At 44.4% G+C, this 12,310-nt stretch overlaps 1 protein-coding gene across 1 annotated transcript in view; it reads left to right on the top strand.

Annotated features, from left to right (window-relative positions):
• Nucleotides 1-1,223: 1,223 nt before the first annotated feature.
• PDE8A (phosphodiesterase 8A) overlaps nucleotides 1,224-12,310 on the top strand; it is a 150,045-nt gene continuing 138,958 nt past the window's right edge. The window contains exon 1 of the mRNA XM_061446866.1: nucleotides 1,224-1,246. The gene's annotated coding sequence lies outside the window, so the exon portion shown is untranslated. The remainder of the gene's footprint in view (nucleotides 1,247-12,310) is intronic.

Genomic DNA, 12,310 nt, shown 5'->3' with positions numbered 1-12,310 from the left:
AAATAGATGCCGGAGGTCACAGTTGGTTTCGAAATTTTAGGGCAGCAGCTATCTGCAGTGGCACTGCCTGATACGCAGTGTAAACAGAACGAAGAGGACTGATCTTTTGTTACCTGCTTTTATTTATATTTATTGTAACCCCTCTCTATAGCACGTACGGTATGTTTGGAGAGAAATGGCATGTTCTAAATTGAGCGTGTTCCTTTAGGTACATGGTTGCTCCATGCCCTGAGAAAATCTGTTTGCTTAAGAAAGCTCCCTTAGGCAGCCCTACGGTATAGCCTGATTTTCACTCACTCTGTCAGGAAACTGAGGGCTATTTTGTAAATTCATCCCTATTTTATGTAGACTTTGGAGAGTGGAACTTTTTTAAGCTGAATATGTGTCAGATGGAGATCTTGCTGGTCCTGGATGGGAGCTCAAGGTCTCTGCTGCAAGAGACCCTGGTGGGTTTACCCACCCAGCCTGCTGGGGCACTCAGGTCTGTTCATCCTAAAAGGGAGATATACTTAGGGGTTTGACCCCAATGGGATTTGCAAGCAGAGCTTTGTGGGTTTGTATGTAGCCCACACCATGCCTTGCTGAGAGCTTTGCATTGAGCAAAATGAATGCAATGCAGCTCAGAACAATCAGCCTCCTGCCATCCTTTCACGGTTTCTTTCCTCTAGTAAAAATGTTTATTTACCCAAGGAACAAGTTGAATGTAAGTTGGCTTTATTACTGTAGTGACGTGGAATGGTTGGTTGCTGGGTGACGTTGCTTCTGATTTTATGGTCTAGGTGAGCTCTTCCAGCAGAGATGTGTGGCCACGTATTACACTGTTGTCAGGCTTCTCCTGAGATGATCAGAGGTTCAGTGTCAGTTCTCCTGTAGTCCTGAGAAGCTGTAAACGTTTGCCGTTTGTATGTGAAAACCTGGATCTACAAGGAAAGTCTGGGAGAGATAAATGCCTGACAAGAGGAGCTATCAAGGCTTAGAACAAAGGCCAAGCTGTGTGAAATCCAGCACGGAACTGGGATCTGCGTCCTTGGATTAGACCGGTGACCATAAAAGTGACGTGTGGCTTACTGCAGGGCTTTCGCAAACTGGGATACTAGAGCCTGCATGGTTTGGTTTGGTTTTGCCCAGAGGGTGATTTAATGTTTTTCATTGGAAACCAAAGTTTTGCAACTAATCAGACATGGAAGAAAATGAAGGTGTGAATATTTTGGAAACCAGCCCTGTCTCTAATGGTCCTTGGTACAAGGTGAGGACTTATCCCCCTTCCCTCCCAATTACCGAAAATATTATCTGTTTCTGCTGTTGACAAGTGACTTCAGTAAACCATTGCCCTTGGGCCAGACTGAACACAACCTTTGCATCAGCCCTTGTAAACAACTTCAGAAATTCCTTAGAGCAAGGTTGTGCTAAACATTAGAAATAGAAATGAAGTGGTAATGTGTGTGGTTAAGCGACTGTCGCCCGCCTTGCTGGAAGTTTCAAATATCTGAGTAACTACAGGTTTCTGTGCTGTGGAAATTACCAAAATAGTTTTCTTAGGTGCTTGGAAAATCCAGAAGCTTCTTGTAATTTTAGCAAAGCCACTGCTTTAAGATTTGCAGGGCAATTGTGTTTAGTGAAACCACAGCAAGCCTGCAGTAAGATAAGCATTAATTTGGGCAAACAAATTGACCATTTAACTGCATGGAACTCAATGTCCAGCAGCAAACTCCTCATATTCTCCCAGAGCTTGCTTGAGAGCATTTAACCTTCCTAATGGGTCAGCTGTGCTGCTTGTGAAATCCTGGACAATGAGGTTCTGAGATTGTTTTCTGTTTGCTTGTGTTTGTAATTTGATCTCGTGTAACAACATTGTCCTCAGCTCACATATAACCACAGGGGTAGCTCTGACATCCTGTCTGAAAAAAACCTTGTTGTTTCTTGTGCTTGAAATCTGAAAGATTTCCAATTTGGACAGGTTAGCATGTTTATATTCATCTCATCCTGTTACATGAAATTAAATTATTAGTATTCTGGGAGCTGGGCATTCTACCTCCATTTTGATTTCCCTGAAAATACTGGGGTGTTCTGTCTTCACAAATTTTGGAGGGGACTAGTGGAAGTTTTGCTATTGCCTGTGCTGAGGCCAGGATTTCAGTCCAGACATTCATCTTTGGAGAAAGAGTCTCTGGGAGATCATGTCAGGAATGTGCCAGTTTAGATTCTAGCTCAGAATTGTCTTTTCTTGATAGGAGTTACTGACAAAGTAACAGTAATTAAGACAGAATTTGGGGAACTGGCATTCTGCTAAATATGTTTGTTCATTAAAAATATTCTTGGTGAATACAGAAATGTGTATCTAATGAAAATACGTCTGGTTTCAAGAGCTGGTCGAGCGAAAGAAACATAATCACCTTGTCTTGTTGGAACATGTGCTCGGTATTGATGGCTCGGTGCATCTACTGCAGCACTGCCCAGACAGTGGCCTCATTAGTGCTTAGGGTCCTGCCCTGGAGTATCTCCACCAAAAATACGCGTTGCTGTTGCTGTTTGCCGTTTTCATTTTCTTGTTTACAAAGTTGCCTATCCCGTGAAAAGACAGAAGCGAGCAACATGCAAAAAAAAAAGGGATGAAACAATGAGAGCAGTTTGTAAACACTGAGGCTGAAAATTATTCACCCCAAATATTTGGCAAGTGGGCAACAATAACAAAATATGTTCACAGAACTCCAGAGCAGTTTGCAATCAAAGCGTCTGTGTTTTCACAGTATATATTATTGAGCTCAGATCCTGACTTCTGTGGACATGGGGAGTTAGAAAGTGAGTTCTGGCAGTAGCATGCAGCTGTGCCCCTTGCTCAGACAAACTTCTCTACATCTGCAGGCATGCCTTATTTGAAGAATACTGTCACTTTTTTAGACACAGATTTGAGTTCTGGAGGCCTGGGCAGGATACATGGTTGTGGCAGGAGAGAATGTATTGAATAATAATGTGCACTTCCTCATGGCCTAAAGTTCAGAGAGTAGGTGAAATTTTATGTACTACTGTTGCATGGCTCATAGAATGACTTTTCTTCTGTAAACCTGGGATTTTCTAGTTTTTCCTTTAAAAATGGAAAAAAAAAACTTTGTTTCCCCTGGAAAAAACTCAGAGGGTTTTTTTCAGCCATGTTTTAGTTACATTGAATGTGGTCTAAAACATTTTTCTTCAATGTGATCGCATGTTTTCCTCAATAAATACTGAGAAATAATATCAGGAATAGCTCATTAACCAGCTGCTTCAGCAACTGCCTTTGCATTTTTTCAAGTGCAAATTTGTGTTTGCAGATAGTTTTTTCTACATCTTATTGTGGGTACAAATATTACTCATTAGAGCCTCTTTTGTCAGCATCCTAAAGCGTGGCAATTGAAGATCCAGCTACAGATACTTGCGTTTGTGTTCCCTGTCTTAGTGTTTAGTTTAAGAGGGTCCAGTCTTGTTTCAAGATGGAAGTGGAAGTGTGTTGATATTCTTTTATTTATGTTTATTATAAAATCATAAAATATTGTCACTTTGTGTGACCAGGCTGTGACGCAGCAGGTGGATGTGCGAGCTGGCCTGCACCAGTGCCAGCAGGGCCTTGCTTTCATAGAATCTTAAATGCACTTGTTCTTTTTAAATAAAAAGAAGCTGGTTAGTTATTAACTTGCAGAAATATCTGATTTTAGAGAACAGAAGATTACAAAACAAACTGGATTTTCACCAGCTCCTGAAGGGCAAACAGTACACTGCATCTGGAGGGGGGAGGGAAGAGAATTTGCTCCTTGCGTTTCCCTGCAGTGTGTTTGTGTTGAAGCTTTTGCACTCTCATAGCACTTGATGTAAATGTTAATGAGCACTCCAGGGGAAATGTGTTAACAAATGTACCTTTGACACAGGTCCACAGCTAAGCTCTGTTCTGTAGCTGCAGACTGGGAAGATTAGCTCACGAAGTAGCCTGGGCTGCTTTTGAGGAAACTTCAGCACAGCCTGCTGAGCACTTCGATGCTGTTGCAGCTCAGGGTGTGCTTGGTGCTGTACAGAGGAGTGCCAGGTAAAATGTGAGCACTTGTAAGAAATAAAGATCAAACTCCTAGAAAAGGAGTACTTCTGGTCATTAACAGGATGCAGATAAGTCTGCCTGGGCTATAGCTTTCATGTGATGAGGAAAGAACATTTTTACTTAGGACAGATTTTGTGGCAGAGCTGATTCCTCCTCCTCCCCCAGAGCTGATCTTGTTAGCAATAACTATGGGTGGTAAAGTCATTACCGTAAGGTGTTAGAGTAGAAAGGTAACAGTAATGCATTCATAAACACATTTACCTCATTACTGCACTTCTTTCCCTTTCCATAAACAGCAGGTCAGAGACTCAGAAATGGAAATCATTTGGAGGGTGGGATTTTTCAGCAGTTCTGACCTGCCTTACCTCAGGTTACCATATAGATACTGTGGTGGTCTGGCCAGATTAATTCCTGAACCTGCCATAACTTCTGTGAAAACATATGCAGAGCCATTCTTCAAGATTTGGCTTGTTCAGCTGTTCATTGCTGTGCAATATCAAATCCTGACTTCTCCCTTGTGAGGAATAGCTCATATTTAATATGCTTACAGTGAGGAGAGTCCAAGGTTACTAACAGCTCTCTGGAAATGAGGTCGGCAGTTTCAGCCCAGCCCTCATGAGCCTGCTCTGGGGTTTGTACTAGTGATGGCAAACCCTGATGGAGGAGAGTGCCTGTGTCTCTAGGACTGAAGGGCAGTGCTGCTGTTGGGAGTCCTCTCCTTGCCTGGAACAGGGTGTCATGTGAAGGATGCTGGTGTTACAACGTGGATCTCCATCAGCTGATCTGACCCTGGCACCCCTCTCATGTCACCCTTAGTTGGTATTTGCAAGAAGCCTACCTTTTTCCTCCATGTAAAATGATTTATTTCTGGGGTTTTTGGTCCTGTGAGGAGTTTCAAGCCTGTGAGCTGACTGTTGCTGGTGAGGGGCAATCAGCCCCTGTTTTGGAGCTGACTTTGAGGTTTTCAGAGACTTCAGCAAGAGGGAAGAGAGTGGGCAGCGTGTGGACTAGCACATGTATGGGTGGTGGGTGGCCCACAGGGCATAGTGCAGGACCCCTGGACAAGCCTGACCTCAGGCAGCCATGGAGCAGCACCACTGCTTTATGCTCACTGGACCTCCAGGTACAGGTGTGAACCAGGTTTCACAGAGTGTACTCGGGTTGCCTGCCTCACTTTGTGCCTTCAGCTTGTAGGTCGGCTGTGGTCTGGAACAGCCGTGTCTGGCAGAGGGAGTTCATGTGAGCACTCTTATTCTGAAGTGCAGGTGAAGGAAACACCAATCTCCTCTGCAGCAGGAGATCTCCTTGCTTTGAATCGCTGCTAGATAAATGTGGCCTTGGTAAGATATGTCCAAAATTACTAGATGGAAACCCTCTGGTACTGTACCGTACTGGGATGCTGCTGCTCAGGAGGAGAGTTACTGTGTTTCAGACTGCTCCCCTCCTTGCCTCTGCAGGGAGCCCCATCTGAGCCCCCAGCCATGATCTGCAGAGCTGCCCAAACCTTCCGTGTGGTGAGGCACCACGAGAGGATGGGAACCTGCAAAGGCACCCACCACCCCATGGCACACAGCCATTAGAGCCTGCCTCTGCCTCTGTGTGTGCTGCTCCGTTGACTCCATCCAACCCTCTGTGGGCATGGCTGGATTTTGGCCTCATCCTATCGGCCTGGCAAGTGGTGACAGAGGTCCCACCTAAGCTTCACTGTTTGGTACTGTGGATGTGTTAAGTCACTTTATTAAGAGTGATGGGCTGGGATGCAGTCTGACTCCACTCCTGTTGTGAAACTTGTGACGTGGTGGATGCTGGTGCTAGGTTTGGCTGCCTGCAAGTGCTGGTACCCAGCCTGCTGCCTCTGATACAAGTTTTCTTAAGGCATCAAGGCCCAAGATCCCTGCTTGAGGCCCAACTTGGCCTAAAGTCAAGTGTTTCCACCCAGGGAAGATGTGCAAATGGGGCTGTGCTGGGGACCAGTGAAGTCGCAGCAGAGAGACACCTCCTTCTCTTGCAGGCTGTGGCAGGAGGGGTCTCTGCCTCTCCTGAACTTGCCTCTGGCCCTGGGATGAGATGGCACATGGCACCTCCAAAGTGAGGCTGGAGGGAGGTCATATCAAGCAGACTGCCTGCTTCCATGTCCCACGGTGGTGACAAGAGATAGAAGTAATTTTTATTAAACCAATTCTTCTTCAAACAGCACCCCCCTGACTGCAATTACTCTTCTCAGCTGTTATCTATGTTCATAAATTCTTGTCTGCCAGATTTTAGATAGCCAAAGACAGATAGACGAGCCAGCAGTTGTTCACAATCCTGTATAAACTGAACCTTTAAGGACAACAGTTCCAACCACAGGGTTACTGTGTATCTGGCTGACTTTGGTTTTGGCTCTTTCTGTAAGTAATCTGACTCCTCAGCACCCAGCCCAGGGTTAAAATTCAGCTCAAGACAAGTACAAAACACCCTCAGGTTCTGATAACTTGTTTGCTGTCTAACTCGGCAATAATCTGGTTCTCACATTCAGATAAACTGGTCACACAGCAGGAACTGGACTTGGGCCTTGTTGAATGATGAATGTTGCTTTAGTTGCTTAAAAGCAAAAACATACAAGAAATGCAGAATTCTTGTTGACCCAACAACTGAAAGTAACATCACAACATTCCCTAAATCAACAGATGGCAATTATCAAAACAAAATCTGAACAGCTGCCAAAAGCTTATAAAGCAGGATGTGGTACTATGGCCAAAGCAAGACCTTGAATCTTCCCTGCCTGAACTGTGGGGATGAGCTGGGAGCTCTGTCTGGTGACGTTAGCTCATGCCTCAGAAGAGCTGCTTGTGCATGAACCTACCTGCTCTGCAGTCAGGAAATTTAATTATTGCTTCCACAGTAGCCCTCACAGAGTACCCTCTGCATGAAATATACATTCATACGTGATACATCCCATATTTTTTTCTGTTTCCTCATACAGAGTTAAGGTTAATGTTCCATACACTTTGGACAAATAGTAGTTGCCATGGGTACCATAGCCTTGAATTTCCCGTCTCCTGAGTGATTAAATTCCCCACCTTAATTTTACTTCATTGGTTTATTTCTGTAACTCCTTATTTCCTTGGTTTTCTCTGCTTGAGAGAGCAAAGCAGGACATTTTATAGGCTACTTGTATCTTTTCAGGCTTTTGCATTTTTCACCCCAGTTTCAGGGAAAATTGAGGGTAGTTTTTCACAAGGTATGTATCAAGCAGCAGGAAATACACTGTAGTGACACCCAGCACACCAGAGGCTATGTGAGCCTTGGGCACTGCAGCAGATACACTGGCTTCTTAAAGCCTCTGCTACTGGAAACCCCACAGCCTCATTGAGCAGCCTGCTTCGGTACTTTTATAGCTTTAGCATTAGTGTTTCTTCCTACCGTCGTGCCTCCATGCCCTGAGAGCCTTCCTTCTCCTGCCTTGTCTGCAGGAGTATGGAGAACAAGTTTATCTGTTAACCTTTGCAGAAGCATAATGCTGACACCAGCTAGAGCAAGTGGTCAGCCTGCCCGCTGGGATTCACATGGAGAATCTCAGCAGGAATCTGATGGGTTTTCAGAGTTTTTATTTCAGGTCCTACAGTAACAGAAGGGCTACGTTTGTCTGATGGGACTTGTGGGCCTTTGCAGCATGGCTAACTGCTCTCCCAGAGCCTTACAAACTGCCCAGGTGTTTTAGGTTTATTCCATAACCCTAGCCCTCCAGAAAATGGCATAAAATAATATTGAAATGGGAACCGCAAGCTGTAAAAACATAGCCCTAGTTGGTAAGTAAAATGAATAAGTAGCTGTTAAATGCAAAATGAAAAGGCATAAAAGGACAGTGGGAGCTTTTGCTGTTAAATCTGAAGTGTTCTATAAATAAAGCCAGGTTGCTACATATTGACAAAATTGGTCACCCCTAATTTAAGGCAGTGGAAAAAGTGTCCCATAGACCTGACTAATGTGGATAGAAATAGAGAGCAGCTTGGAAAAGAGATGATATAATGCAGGCATTGTGACTGCAGACCCTGCAAGCTGGACGTCGGTGCCGTCAGCTCAATAGCGCTTTCCTCCAGCAGCCGTGTGTAGTGATTGAGGTCGGTTAACTGGCACTGCTTACTTTGAAGTCATGATAATTAAAGCTAGAGTGTCATCTGCATTGTAATTAACACGCTCCTCTGCACCTAATTCATTTTGACAGTATAGATTAATGGTGGTAAATGACCAACAAGGGTTTATCACAAGATGATTTTTCATTCTCCAGGCTGCCTCAGACAATTACAGGAAGTGATTGTTAAGTTTAGGCTATTGTCCTGGTGTGATTGTGCATGTTCATTCTTAGTTTTGTTTTGCAGTAAAACCCATCCAAGGGCTTCATAAAGACTCGGTTATGGTCCCTAAGAGGCTGAGCCACACATAAATAGGGCAGAGGGATCCATGGGCTGGTGATACTGAAAAATCAGAGTAGTATCACAGTGTTTGTAGTCACTGCTGATATCTGTAGGTGCTGGGACTGACTAGTATTTGTGCAAATCAGATGCTTTTGCAAATGTAATCCTGTTGGGAGGTTGGGCAGTGGAGTCAGCTGTGCAGTGAGGTGCCTGTCTGGGGCTGATCAGCATTTTTGGCAACAGTACTGGTCCTCCATATCGGTGCTGGGGTCTCTTCCTGTGGTGTCTTGGGGAGGAAGGACCTTTTTCTCTAAAACATGCTACAGGGCCACGGTAAATCAGCAGTCCTGTCTGCCAAGAGCTGCTGTGCATTTAAGCAATAGCTTCAAGACTGATCAGTAGTTTGAGTGACTAAAACATCATATAAAGGAGATGCCACCTCAAAATGAAGGTACTGAGTTCCCTGCAAGATTGGAGCCTCAGGCAGTTTCACTAGCCCAGCTTGCAGAATCTTGACTTTCAAGCAAAACCGGTCATGACTAGGGGACACCACCATGTCATAATAAGCAGAAAGTCATGAAAAATGATACAAATTAAGAGAGTTTTTCCAAAGCGTACACAGTGCTCAATCTCTTGCTTCTTACAAAAAGTAGTTTCATCATTGCCCTTTCTTACAACAGCTTCCTTGTGTACACAAGGACTTAACCTGGTTTATTTAAACTGCATCATGTATTGCTGCAAGAATACCTGATTAACAAGATGATCAAAGTGTGCTGTTCCACATGTCAGCCAATAGGAATTAATATGCAGGAACCTGGTCCAAAAAAGTGAGATTATAATGGAGATTTGGCTTGCTTTGTGCTGGAGTGTTGCTGTATGAGCAAACAAGTACTAATACGGTGAGCTGAGTTCCACTGCTTTCCCTCCCTAAGGCTGTCATTTTTCTCACTCCTTGCCTATTGCCCCATTTATACCCATCCCGACCTCCCTCCAAGGTGTGGTGAAGCTCTTTACGTTTGCAGCAGAGGGCTGAGATCTGTATTTTAAAAGAGATGAGTACTGCATAGATGCACAGCAGTATTTTACCAGCAGCAGGTGCCTACGTGTGATGGGGGTTTGACATTTTCCCCCAACGCATGCACAAGTCCTGTCCTGAGAATCATACTGCAGATCAACTCCCCTAACTTGTAGCAAGTACTGATCACAGGCCTAACTGCTTATTCCTTGAGGAAATAGCACGTACAGAGGATTTGAGTTGACCACGTAGTCAAGTGAAAGCAGTTCTCCAGTGCCTCTTCTCAGGGCAGGCAGCCAGACCCTGGCTTGCTTTTCTTTGTAGATGAGATGGGCCAGAAGGAAACTAGTGATCATTGCCTCAGAGTTGAATGGGCTAATTCCTACGTGACTGCAATAAAGACCTTTGGCACAATGCACAGCAAAACAGCTTCTCTCTAGAGGCACAATAACATGCTGCAATGCCAGGAATGGCTTGTTTTCAGTACTAAAGGCGACTTTGCAGGCTTTGTTGCTACCTCTGCACACTGGCTTTTCTTTTTGTTCCTGACAGTAGCAAAGCAAAGGTGAGGAGAGTGGGATGATAGAGTTAAGGAAAAAAACCAATGACCAACAAAAAAAACCAACAAAACAAAACACACACACCCCACACCCCCCCGCCCCCAAGAAAAGCAAACCCAAACAAGCAAAAAAAAAAAAAAGGCATTTGGAATTTTGAAATTTACTTTTTTATAAATACTACTTAATAAGAGCAATAAAAACCCTAATAATTTTTCCTCAGAAAAAATTTGCTGTATGGAAACATCTTGGCCATCTTTCAGAGACTGAAATAGTAAGAGAAGCCAGAGGTTTAGCTGGTAACTCCAAGACTCTCAGTATTAAAACAGGTAAATTAACCCCTGGGCCCTCCCTACCTTGGCGAAGCTGGTTTATAGTGGACCAGATCTATTGTGCATTGCAGGATCAGTCCACCAGGGCCCCAGGCACAATCAGGGGGCTGTGCGTTAGCAATCGTGCCTGGGACACAGATAGGCATGTGGCATGGAGAGGACGCCCGGCTGCCACCAAGCCTGCAGATGCTCAGACACTGCTACCTTCTGCCCCAGGATGTCCAAACGGACTTGAGTCAGTCTCTAGTGTAGGTGATCTGCCAGTGCCATGTATTCCCACAGCAGACCAAGCACAGGGCTGAACTGCAAGGGTTTTTCAGTGTTCATAGGAAAATACTGCTCTGCTTTGCCTGTACAGCTCTGGGCACACTGGGTGCCTGCACATCCTGGGTGGCTGCTGGTTGTGCAACAGTGCTCCCTGCGCTGCTTCTCTCTGCTGTCTAACCAAATTGTTTCTCTTCAATCAGTAACCACAGGGGATGGGTAAATAGACCCAGGGACACAAGAAAGGTGGGGAAAGAATGAAAGAGCAGAAATGCTGCTTCCTGCCTCCCTCCTCCCCTGGAACAAAATCTGTTGGGAAACAGCTGCAACTGAACTGTCCCTCCTTCCCTAGCCTCAGAGAGATGGTGATGAGGTGGCTTTGGAGGGGAGGAGCATGTGGATGAAAGAGGAAGTCTCTGGGGCACCATGGCCATGGAAACACACGAAGTTGGTGTTAGTGTTTGTTATTGCTGGCTGCAGAGATGCCTGCTCTGCACCTTCAGCACTGAAGGAGCTGGGGTACATCTGAAAGGGTTTATCACCTTTGCAGTTTTTCCCTGTGAATAAGAAAATAGGGGTTGGGAGCAGAGCTGGATGAATGGTGAGTGTTGTGGTTTGCTCTCTGAGCCCTCCTCCTCAAATACGAAAAATAAACATAGGTCCAATGAAGCTAAGAGCCGAGGTTTCCTTGGAGATAACTGAGGGGGTTTCGGAGGAAAATTCTTAAATTTTGCATGATGTTTTTATTCAGACCCAAGCAGAATGCCTGGTGCTGCTTTAGAAGCTGTTTATTTTTGTCCCCTTTCATTTTGGAACAGAAAAAAAATCAAACCCAAACCATTTCATTTAGAAAATACCAAAGCAAAACATTTCACAGAATCATAGAATAGTTGAGGTTGGAAGGGACCGCTGGAGATCATCTAACCCAGCCCCTCTGCTCAGAGCATGTTTGAATATGCTATACATTTCTGGTTTGAATTTTTGTCCATGTTCACAATAATTTGTCAGATTTGGCTTGAATTTACAAACAGGTCTGGACACCCACAAATTGTATTTTGAGGTCATCTTAATACTTACTGATTTTTCTATTTTTTCAGGCTTCTGTTTGGGATATCTGTGTGCTCTCTGCCAGGCTGGCAATGTACACTGTCTTTGGACTCCCTATACATAGTGTTTCCCAGATGTCATGAATTTCACATAACTCTTCTTTTCTTCTTCCATATAGCTTTATATAGGCACAAGTGTCTGACTTAATATTTGCTTACTACAGCGTGCTTCTAACTTGTGACTTCAAATGATGTGGACACTCATGGAAGCAAAACATCAGTACTTGTTATGAAAAGTAGTAATATACTGTCTGGTTGGCTTCCTACCTATATCCATACATAGAATCACAGAATCGCTTGGGTTGAAAAAGACCCTTAAGATCATCAAGTTCAACCATAAACCCAAGACTGCCAAGTCCGCTGCTAAACCATGTCCCTAACATCCCAAAATGCTGATCCATGTCTGCCAATGATTAACTAAAGGGACAAGGTAGTATCTGTCATTTATCCACTAACTTTTCTGTCCGGGTTCAAAGAAAAACAAAACAGAGGGATTGGGACTGACAGCACATGAAGAGCAGCTGGTGACCCAGCAAAAAGAATGACCAGGATGCCTCAGACTTGGATGTACCCAGACGT

This window comes from Pezoporus flaviventris, unplaced genomic scaffold, assembly GCF_033815535.1.
Source record: "Pezoporus flaviventris isolate CSIRO_AGI_PZ_B2104156 unplaced genomic scaffold, CSIRO_AGI_Pfla_v1 ptg000006l, whole genome shotgun sequence".
In the NCBI taxonomy this organism is placed as follows: Eukaryota; Metazoa; Chordata; class Aves; order Psittaciformes; family Psittacidae; genus Pezoporus; species Pezoporus flaviventris.
The sequence above is the reverse complement of the archived record's forward strand: the minus strand, read 5'-3'. Positions and strand labels throughout refer to the sequence as shown.